This window comes from Lontra canadensis, unplaced genomic scaffold (assembly GCF_010015895.1).
Source record: "Lontra canadensis isolate GAN:19392208 unplaced genomic scaffold, GSC_riverotter_1.0 scaffold118, whole genome shotgun sequence".
Taxonomy (NCBI): domain Eukaryota; kingdom Metazoa; phylum Chordata; class Mammalia; order Carnivora; family Mustelidae; genus Lontra; species Lontra canadensis.
The window spans coordinates 5,383,210-5,395,239 of NW_022631112.1; the positions used below are offsets into that span (position 1 = coordinate 5,383,210).

A 12,030-nucleotide genomic window follows, 5' to 3' on the forward strand; every position below is an offset into this window, starting at 1 on the left:
TGTTGTGCAGTAAGGCAGAGGGTTTCCAAGACATCCAAAGTTAAATTATGATTCCAAATTTGATCCCATGTGTATTCTATGAGCCAATAGATTTGTAGATTTAGAAGTATTTCAGTTATGTATCTAATTCTAGATATATATTATACATAAACATATATATTCATAATATATATACCCATATATGTGTCTAGTTATATAATTATTACACATACATGCATAGGACAGATTCAAGGTCATCACATATTAATTGAGGAGCAGGTTCAGTCTATATCTAGAAAGTTGTATTTCTGTACTTTATATATTTATTTATCATATAATAAATTTGCTATTAGGTTTAATTTAAAAGCTACTGATTTGAGATGGAATCCTGAAATTCCACTATCTGTGTGACATTAGTAAGTGACTATGGATCTTAGGGCTTCAGTTTCTTTCCTACATTTAGGTACTAATAATATGGATATTGCTGATAGTTACTTCACCATGAAAATTAACTGAAATCATATATAGAAAAATAAGAAGCAAAAATGCTTGACACATTGTTGGTGTTCATTATCTGGATGTTTAATTAATGTACCTACAATTAAATGTTAACATACTGAAGACAAAAAGTATGGCTTTAAAAGTATTTTGGCTTCTTTCACCTAGAACACTTATTTCCTTGGCCTGTATCCTATAATTTAAGGCATTCTGCAACCCGCTGGCAACTTACCAAACCTTATTCATGAAATAAATAATTGTCCTCTGTCGATTCAACCTTTTGTGATTGTAAAAAAAAAAAAAAAAAAAAAGGCTTATTGTGTCCTCTTTTTTTGCACATCTCCTATCAAAAACATCATTTTGTTTTACTGTGTTTAGTCAGGTGTGGAAATATGAGTAACAATTTTAGCAACTTTGGCCTTTCTCACTCTTTCACTGTTTCAGTTTCAATCATGTTACCTAGTGGCAGCTGTTGCGTTACAGTTGCTGGATGGTTTCCCATCATGAAATGCCTTCTTAGAAGCCCAAGCTGAAATGCTCTCAGCTGGGTTGATTATGAAAATTGTACAATTTTGACAAGATTATAAGCATCATTCTTTGTCTAAAGCAAATGTGTGAGTGAAATGTCTGGTTTGGCCAGTCAGTTCTACCTTAGAAAACCTACTTGCCAAATGATAATCAGTAAAAGAGGAAAGGCAAGAAGTCAACCTCATCTTATTAATAATAAAATAGGTGAAATTTAATATGAAGCCAATTTTATTAACAACTATAATTTAGCTATAATATTTGGAAAGAGTAATGCAATTATAATATTTAATGTAATGAGGACATAGTAAACAGTCATTAGATTGCTGTTGGAGATTGCAAATTCATGAACTCTTTATGGAAAACAAATTAGCAATGTGTAACAATATGTATCAATACACTTTTACATAATTATATCTTTAATCCAGAATTTCCCCTTTTATGACTATATTCTATGAAAAATATTGCACATAAATGGACAAGTACCTTCCTATAAGATTTTTTTAATTTTATATTTATCAAATGTAAGAAATTAAAATTCAAAAATTGGGGAAAATTTAAATATATATGTCTGAACTTCTAGCTTTCAACAAATACTTTATATCAGATTCACCCTGCTCCCTGTAAAAAATATGAACTTTGGGAAAAAAATCAAACAAACAAATTGTTTGAAGGCACTGGAAAGCACACAAAAGCAGACAAAAACGACAAGTAAAACAGCTCTTAAAATGAGGTAAACACAGGAGGTGAGATCAACATTCATCTTACATTTCCCTGAAGAACTCTGCAGTCCACAAGTCTAAAGAGAAATAGAGCTCAAGAAAAAAGAGGCAAACTTAATGGACTGAGGACTGAGAGGTCAGACTTTCCACTTGGATGAAAATGTTAGGAGATTAATGGAAACTCTAAAATAATGTATAAAATAAAAATTCCAAACCGGGGGACACCTGACTGTCTCAGTCAGTAGAACATATGACTCTTGATCTTGGGGTCATGTATTTGAGCTCCAAGTTGGGGATAGAGTTTACTTTAAAAAAAAAAATGAACTTGGGGCACCTGAGCGACTCATTCACTTAAGTGCCTGATTCTTGAGTTTGGCTCAGGCCATGATCTCAGAGTCATAAGATCGAGCCCCAAGTCAGGCTCAGTGCTAAGCTTGGAACCTGCTTAAGATTCTCTCTCCCTCACCCTCCAACCCTCTCCTCCCTCCCACCTCCCCACTCAGGATCTCTTTCTCTTAAAAAAAAAAAATTAAAAAATAAAAAGATTTAAAAAATTCAACTTCTTTCAAAGGAATTCTAAACCTAAAAAATGCAATAGTCAAAAATATCAGTGGATGGACTAATAGAAGATTGGACAATGCAGAATAAAAGGTCTGTGAACTCAGGAACAGGGCAATAGAAATTATCTAAACTGATTTATAAATTGTAGATTTGAAATACTGAGAACTCCAGCAACCTGGTCATGGCATTAAGCCATTTAACATATGTCTGAATGAAATACTGAATGATATTAAAAAAAAAAAAAATCTAGGCCAGTCAACATTAAAGAAACAATGCCTGATAATTCTGTATATTCCACAGAATATTTAAAAAAAAAAACTAGGACAGTCAACATTAAAGAAACAATGCCTGATAATTCTGTATATGCCACAGAATATTAAATATAAATATTAAATATTAAATCCAAAGATTCAAGAGGTTCAGCAAACATTATTAATTAGAATTCATACAGAGAAAAACCATAGCTAAACACACGATAGTCAAAATGTTGAAATACAAAGATAGTGATAAAATCTTTAAATCAACCAGAGTAAAATGGTATTCTTCACATAGGGAAACAATGATAAAATACTGGCCACTGGGAGTGAAAAATATTTGTCAAAATTCTTGACTTAAGGAGTTTTGAAGATAGACCATGTACGTAATATACGTGTAAACCTTAGTAAGATGATTTCCAAGTAGAATGTTGAAAGTGTCAAAGACAGGACATTCTGGCTAAAAAAGAAAATGATTTCTTATTTCAGTCTTCCTATCTAATCTTCTTCCTGCTCTTGGAAATTTGGGGGCCTGGTAGCATTTTTTAAATTTGAAAGGTTTCAGTCCCCTCTCATCCATGCTAATGGTGCATTGCTACTCTTAAAAATATGGAGTTTCTACTTATCAAATAATAATTTACCCCTTTTAACAAAACTGTCCCCACAGTTCTCTTGAGACAAGCTTGTATCTCTATGTTAGCATAATAGACTGCTGTGAGACGTCCTTTAAGATTTTTAGAAGAGAGAGAGAGTGTGTGTGTGCGCGCACGTGAGCATGTGTGTGTGTTGCACACATTTGCCTACAGAATCAGTTGTTGAATGTTGAAAAACTAATGTAGTAAATCACAGCTACTTTTCTACGTTTTTATGATTGTTCATCTTCCCTAAATTATATTAGAGGCAATAAAAATTGATTCTAAGTAAAGTCATTATCCTTTTAAATGAGAGTTACATAGCTCAGGTGTTAAGATATTCACAAGACAAAGCAATTTTTTAAAATGGTTCGTTTTTTACTAAATAAAGCTAAAAGAGAAATTGCATTTAGCCTCAAAACTGCAATAAGCTAACATCTTCCTAGAAGTGAGTAAATACATGGGATAAATGGAATTTATCTTTTTATAATAATATTTGCTAATTATTGAATACTTGTAAAAATAAATATTTGATGCTTCTAAAAATAGCAAGAAAAAAAACTAATTTATACTTACCAATTCAGGAAATGGGATGATGCAATTTACCTACAGAAAAAAATGACTGTTCTGATTTATCTATATTGTCCATAGATAATAAATCTTATATTAATACTCATTCAAGGAACAAAGGATTCCAGTGTTGCACACATGATTCCAAAGTGGGCTTCTTTCCTAATCCTGAGCGTAGAATCTACAATCTTTTATAATTGGCTGCAGCCAAACCTGCCCATCCGTCCAAATTTTGCCAAGAATGGAGAATATATATATATTCCAAAGAGAGACATTATTTTTATCTTCCAAGGCTATTTGCTGTGCAAACATCCTTGAAAAGATCAGCCAAAACAAAAGGCTGTCAGTGCCTGTGATCACAGGACATACAGAAATGTGAGTGACACGTGCTGTATTGTCTCTCAGTATATAAGAAGTAACCCTAAAGTGGTAATTAATGGTTTCACTCTAATATCAAGCATGAAATTCATTTATGGAAATCCACTGAGATAATAAGTATGCTGAAACATTATAGGTTGTTTTGTTATTGTCATTTAAGGTTGAGATCATTAACCCAATTTAAAACATAGCCAAACACTGTATAAAATTAATTTTAAATTAAACAACAAAGCTTAGGGGTGCCTGGGTAGTACAGTCAGTTAAATATCCAACTCTTGGTTTCAGCTCAGGTCTTGATCTCATGGGTCATGCGATCGAGCCCCACATGGGACTCTGCACTCTCGGAATCTGCTTGAAGATTCCCCTCTCTGTCTGCCCCCCCCCCGACTTCCATGCTCTCTCTCTCTCTTTTTCTCTCTCTCTCTGTCTCCCTCTCTCAAACACATAAGTCTTTTAAAAATTTTTAAAATTTTTAAAATTTTAAAATTTTAAAAATTTTTCTCTTTTTCTGAATGTGCTTTCTTTAAAAAAAACAAAACAAAACCAGGTACTTTTGTTGACAGATAGTTAAACCCAAGATCTATCTTAACTCTGAAGATCTTTGAGCATAATCTGGAAATGACAGAATTAAGGCATACACCATTAAGGCATACCCATTGTGTATGGGTAAGAAAATATGAAAATTAAAGCAAAGCTGCAAAGATTTCTGAAATAACCTTTCTTTATTCAGGTAAAATTACTAAATGGTTAGCCCAAAGAACTCTACTTATATTATTTTAACTGTGTTGTCAGAAAGCAGGAGACATAAACCTATCTCTATCAAACTCAAACTTGTTAAAATCATCTCAGTTACTCAATCTAAATGCTCAGAATTTGGGGTTTCAATAAAACTAGAATGAGACAATTCCTTTCTCAATATAAATTCATTATTATATTTAAGCCCCATTTTTTCTCTGATTAAATCATACTGCCCCATCAATGGATTTATTTAAGTCAGTTATCTGGCTACTCAGTCCTGGGGGCTGTCCTTGCACAGACCCATTCTTTATGCCCATACAATCAGTTATGAAGCAAAAATTTCAGCTTATGAACCATAGTTTGCTAGGTATTTTGAGAGGGTTTTGAGTGCAGTCTCTGAGTGGATCACCCTAAAGATGATACAGTATCTATTAATGACATAAAAGCAAAGGAAGTGGTAGAAATGGTTGATGTTATCATATCCTTTTTAGTTAGCCGTGTGGTATCTCCACAAGGAAAAGTAAGGAGATTGGAAATGCAGAAAGTCTGGGTTTTGGTTCGAACTTCTGCTGGTGGCTTTAGTTGGATATGTCTCTTAAGTTCTTAAGAAGAAGAGTATGTAATAAATTATGTGTTTTAGTCACCTTTAACTGCTATATCAAAATACCATAAACTGGCTGACTTATACACAACACTTTTTTCTCACATTTGTGGAGGCTGGGAAGTACATGATCAAGGCGCTGGTTGGCTTAGTCTCTGGTGGTTCTGGTTTCCTGGTTCCTGGACAGCTGTTTTATCATGGAGTCCTCACTAGGCAGAAAGCGAGATGGAGCACCTTAGAGTCTCTATTATAATGGCGCTAATTTCATTTGAGTGTTCCACCTTCAGATCTAATCACCTCCCAAAAACTCCACCTCCAGATAGCATTACACTGGGGATTAGAGTTCACCATAGGTATTTGTGGGGAACACAAACATTCAGTCCACAGTGTTAACGTTTACTGACATATTCTTACTTAGTAGAATGCATGGCTTATCCTCTGCATTCTGTAACTATTTTAGGATTTGAGTTGAATAGAACTGATGCAAAATCAAAGAACTTTACTATAGTCCCTGATCTCCTATTGTAGGTAAATGATTATGATTATCTGACATGATGTGCCTTAAAAATAACTTAAGTAATCATTTTGGGATATATGTTATGTATGTGTATTTGTGAGTAAAAACTAGATTTATTGGTTAACATACATGATACCTTAATCAGGAATCTGTAGAGGTAATTAAGAGAAAATTCAAATATTTTAAATAAAAATTGCATGTCATTATTCACTAAGCAATGAATTTAAAAAATTTTAATGAATTAGAAATAAGATGAGATGCCACTGTATGCCAATTATAATGGCTAAAATTAAAAAATTGGTCATACAGAATATTGGTAACATGTGGGGCAAATGGATCTTGTCTTGATAATGTATGGGAATGAAAAATGGAACAACCACTTTGGAAAACTGCCAGTTTCATAAAAATTTATGATATACTTTCCATAAGCAAACCATTTTAATCCTAGGTATTTGCTCAAGAAACAGAAACATTTGTCCAAACACAGAACTTATATGAATGTCAATATCAATCGTATTTGTGATAGCAAAAACTGGAAACCATACTGATGTCCATCAACAAGTAAATGTTTTACACAAAATATGATATATCCATATAATCAAATACTTTTGGAGAATAAGCAAAAAAAAATAAGTTGCTAATATATGCACCATGATATTTGATTATCAAAATCGTTAAGTTGATGGAAGAAATCAGATAGTCCCAAACATGCATATGCACACAATCAGAAAATAAATGTGTAATTTTATTTATAACAAATTTAAACTGTCATGGTATAAAGCAGATTCATAGTTGCTTAAAGAGCAAGGGTGGAGTGAAAGCTGGATTACAAAGAGACACAGAAATATTAGAGTTGACAGACATTTTGTATTGGCAGTAGTGATTTCCTAGGTGTATATAACTGTCAAAATATATAGAATCGTATAATTTAAAAAGATGCAAATTATTTTGTGTAAACTTCTGTATATTTTAAAAAGCACATACATATAAACCATAGGGTTTGCTAATTAGCTCGCTTAGGATAATTAGAAGTATTTTTCATTGCTAGAATGGTTATTGATGATATAAGACAAACATTCCCTGTACCCAAAGAATTTTCAACAATTAAGAGTTTTGGGGGTGCTTGGGTGCCTCAGTTGGTTGTGTACAGCTTTTGATTTCAGCTCGGGTTATGATCTCAGGGTCATGAGATTGAGCCCCATGCCAGGCTCTGAGCTCAGCAGGGAGTCTGCTGGAGATTCTCACTCTCCCTCTGCAACCCCCCTTCATTCTGTCTCTAAAAATAAATTAAATAAATCTTTAGGAAAAAACAACAACAACAACAACAAGAATTTTGAATGTGCATTGAAAGGGCAGGGAAAGTCCAAGTAGGACTCTTGGGGAAGTGAAGACTGGAAAGAAACCCAATTCTGAGGTGCGTATTTGAAAGAAACTCTATAAGTGTATGGAAATGTTATGGGAGGATTTGAGAGTGATATTCTAGGCTGAATAAAGGTAAAGAAGTATAAGGAGATGAGAAAGGAGTATAGAGTTGTTTGGGGATTGTATTGTATTATAAGTTTCATTACAAGGAGTGAAGCAATATCAGAAAGACTCTTGGGGGCATGTGTTATTACAGTGGACATTTTGCATTTTGGAAAGTGCCATTGGGGAATTTTGGCTTTCAGAAATTCCCTGTCATCTCCCAACATCCTGTAATAATAGGAAAAAATTAAATACATTATAGTTAGTATTACATTTAACTTTACATGAAACAAAAAAGAAACAAAAAGGAAAACTCCATATAAACTAAAAACTAGAACAAGTCCTTAATGTAGCCTCACTTTGGGGCAGAAAGATCTTCCTTGTAAATAACGCCAACTCTAAAGCCTTAAATAAAAGAATTAAAATTGGCTTCATAAGAATAAATATTTTTATGGCAGAAGATACCAGGCAAGTAGATGGGGTAGAATTTTTGCTTCCTGTTATGATGGTGATGAGAATTATATATATATATCCTTCTACTGTAAACACCTATAAAACTATAAGGCAATTGTTTTCAGGTGGAACCACAGTTAACAATGAAATGCGATGCTTGAGCAAAATGAAATTCATACTTACTTTGGACTTCCGCTTAGTGGTACTTTCTAAGTAACAACATAAGGAAGTAGAGTCTAAGAGGAAAGAGTGTTCTTGCTGAACCAAAGAGGAGCATATGGAAGTTTGGGCCACTGTGGGGGATAGTGTTTGTGAGGTAATATTCAAGGGAAGAATGAGCTATAGGGTAAAAGTACCAGAGATCTGAATGCGGTTCACCTACAAAACTTATCTAAGTGTGTAGTTGCATATACCAGAGGAAGACTCTGAATGGCCAAGTAAAGAGCAGGTATCCTCAAGAGAAATATCAGAGATCACTAAGACTTGGGAAATTTGGTGATCTACCTTAAAAGGAGTATAAAGATCCCACTGTGATCCCTGGGTTTGTAATTGATGATCCAGAGATGACATAACGTTGGAGTACAGGTTACATCCTAGAATAAGAACATTATGAGAATAAATTTTACGTAACACACTGTGAAGCCAAATTTGACAAGATCAAGAGAACTTGCAGGCAGTAATTTAGATGTCTGCCAGAATAAAACACAGTACTTCTTAAAGGAAGATGACGTATTTTGGGCTCCTTGTAACTTGTCTTCCACAATATCCAGCACTTTATAACAACACACAACAAAACATTAGACTTGTACTTAAAATCAAAGGAAAGGGAGGCATTCAATGGAAACTGAGTGTAATATGTTACAGATATCACAGGTGTAGGCAAGACTAGGGTATTAAAAATGTAATTGTAGGGGTGCCTGGGTGGCTCAGTGGGTCAAGCCTCTGCCCTGGTCATGATTCCAGGGTCCTGGGATCGAGCCCCGCATCGGGCTCTCTGTTCAGCAGGGAGCCTGCCCCCACCCCCGCCTGCCTCTCTGCCTACTCATGATCTCTGTCTGTCAAATAAATAAATAAAATCTTTAAAAAAATGTAATTGTATCTTGGAGATATTGTGGGTTTGGTTCCAGATGACCACAATAATACAAATATCTCAGTAAAGCCAGTCAAATGAAATTTTTGGTTTTCCTTTGCCAGTACAAGATCTCACCTTGGTGTTGATGGCTGTTACTGATCGGGATGTGGTTGCTGAAGGCTGGGGTGGTTATGGCAATTTTTAATGTAATGCTGAAGAATGTTGCATTGATTGACTCATCCTTTCTGAATGATTTCTCTGTAGTATGCAGTGCTGTTTGATAGCATTCTACACAGTAGAACTTCTTCACAATCGGAGTCAGTACTCAAATTCTGTCGATCATTTATCAACCAAGTATATGTAGTATTCTAAATTCTTTGTTGCCATTTCAACAATCTTTGCAGCATCTTTATCTGGAGTAAATTTCACCTCCAGAAACCACCTTCTTGCTCATTTATAAGAAGTGAATCTTCATCTGTTGAAGTTTTATCACAAGTGTATCACATATTCAGGCACTACTTTAAATTCTAGTTCTCTTGCCATTTCTACCCCATCTGCAGTTACTTCCTCCACTGAGTCTTGAACCAACCCCTCAAAATTATCCTTGATGGTTGCAATCAACTTCTTCCAATCTCCTGTTCATGTGCCATTTTTGACCACTCTTCATGAATCACAAGTAGTTTTAGTGACATATAGAATGGTGAACTCGTCCCAGATTTACACTTTACTTTGCTCATATCCTTTAGAAGAATCAGTATCTACAGAAGCTATAACCTTTCTAAATGTATTTCTTAAATAATAATATGTCCATGTTGAAAATGCTCTTTGATCTGTGGGCTGCAGAATGGATGTTGTATTTGTAGGCATGTAAACAACATTAATTTCACTGGGCATATCCATCAGAGCTCTCGACTGACCAGGTGCATTGTCAATGAGCAGTGATATTTTGAAAAAAAAATTTTTTTTCTTTGCTGTTTTTTGTTTGTTTGCTTGTTTGCTTGTTTTCTCAGCAGTAGGTCTCAGCAGTGGGCTTAAAATATTTCATAAACCTTGTTTACTACAGACCATGAAAGCAATGTGCTGCCATCCAGGCTTTGCTGTTCCATTTATAGAGCATGGGCAGAGTAGAGGTAATATAATTCTTAAGAGCCCCAGAGTTTTTAGAATGGTCAGTGAGCACTGGACTCAACTGAAGTCACCAGCTACATATCCCCTAACAGGAGAATTAGCCTCTTGTTTCAAGTTTTGAAATCAAGTATTGATTTCTCCTCTCTAGCTATGAAAGTCCTAGATGGCTTCTTCTTCTAATAGAAAGCTGTTTCAACTATGTTGAAAATCTGTTGTTTAGTGTAGCCACCTTCATTAATTATCTTAATTTACAAAAAGATAACTTTATGTTTCATGTAATAATAGAAACAAGGTATTGGGTGATTATAGCACATGGATGAGGGGAATGAATGACAGCTTTGCCAAAGAAGATGGGAAAGAAAATTTTAGAATACTATGTTATAAGATTTCTGTACTACATATGAAGCAATACATAGGAAAGTGTTGCCAAATTAGTTAAAATATGTAATGTATGCTATAGGATTACCACTAAAATTATTTTTAAAGAAATGTAATTTAAACTTCTGCCTATCTCCCCACACTTACTCTGGACCAGGAGTGCCATGCTCTAATCCCAATCTATTCAACTAGGTTGAAACCCAGCTGGTGCCAAAATGCCAGCTTACCACTCTTCTCTCATGAACCCTGACACCAGACTCATTGGAAACATGGCACTTTTGACTAACACAGGTCCGTTCAAAGGACCTGGCCCTAGAGAGACAAAAGATACAGATATTGAAGATGAGGCCATCTATTACTTCAAGGCCAATGTCTTCTTCAAAAATTATGAGATTAAGAATGAAGTTGACAGAGCCTTGATATATAAAACTCTACATTTCTGAGTGCCTAAAGAAACTCCAAGAGTGCAATTTTAGAAAACAAAGTGAGAAATAAATATATGTATATGTGGGGAATCACTAATTTTCCCATTCCTGGAGAGCCTGGTTTTCCACTAAACCTTCAAACAAGATAAGGTGATGAGGGTCTACCTACAGCAGGTGAGACAAGAGACTGGACTGACTTTCTGAGAAAGTTTTTCACCCTGCGAATGATAAACCTAGCAAAATGCTGGGCTTTCTTTGTGAAGAGACAGTTCATGGACAAGAGGGCCTTAGGACCTGAACAGTAAAAGGAGCCTGTGCAGACAGTTTCCACAGCCATGGACAGCATTTTACAGCAAGATGAATACAATTATTTGTCTTTATTTGATAAAGTTTTATACAGAAGAGAGCATGTCTTCACTTAAAGAATTCTTGATCAAGAATTAGGGTTGGGGGAGCACCTGGGTGGCTCAGTGGGTTAAAGCCACTGCCTTCAGCTCAGGTCATGATCCCAGGGTCCTGGGATCGAGACCCACATCGGCCTCTCTGCTCAGCGGAAAGCTTGCTTCCCTTCCTCTCTCTCTGCCTGCCTCTCTGCCTACTTGTGATCTCTGTCTGTCAAATAAAAATAAATAAATAAGGAAAGAAAGAAAGAAAGAAAGAAAGAAAGATAAATAAATAAAAATCTTTTAAAAAAAAAGAATTTGGGTTGGGGAGGGAAGAATGGGTTGTCAAAGTGTGATTTTAAATTTTCCACAGTTTGAAGCTAGTGCTTAATAACAGTAAGTAATAATAAAGAAATTTCTAACATTGAACAAAAAGAAATATAACTTGTACTTTAAGGGGGAGATAAAATGAAATCAAAATGTTCAACTAAAAACAGATAAAGACAGGAGAAAAGGAATAACAAAATTATAAAAAACACAAAATCAATGAGTATAAAGCATTATAAACATGAGAGATAGTCATCCAACTATATCAATACTCAATTTAAATGTGACTTGACTAAAAACACCAATTAAAAGACAGGAATCATCAGAGTAGATTAGAAAATAGTTTCCAACTCTATTTAGTCTATAAGAAACACCTTTTAAATATAAAGACTGACCTCAATTAAAAGTAAGAAGATAGAAGAAGA

At 34.6% G+C, this 12,030-nt stretch overlaps 1 pseudogene; it reads left to right on the forward strand.

Moving 5' to 3' along the window:
- The first annotated feature begins 10,685 nt into the window (after positions 1-10,685).
- On the forward strand, positions 10,686-11,200 carry LOC116857137 (annotated as a pseudogene).
- Positions 11,201-12,030: the final 830 nt, after the last annotated feature.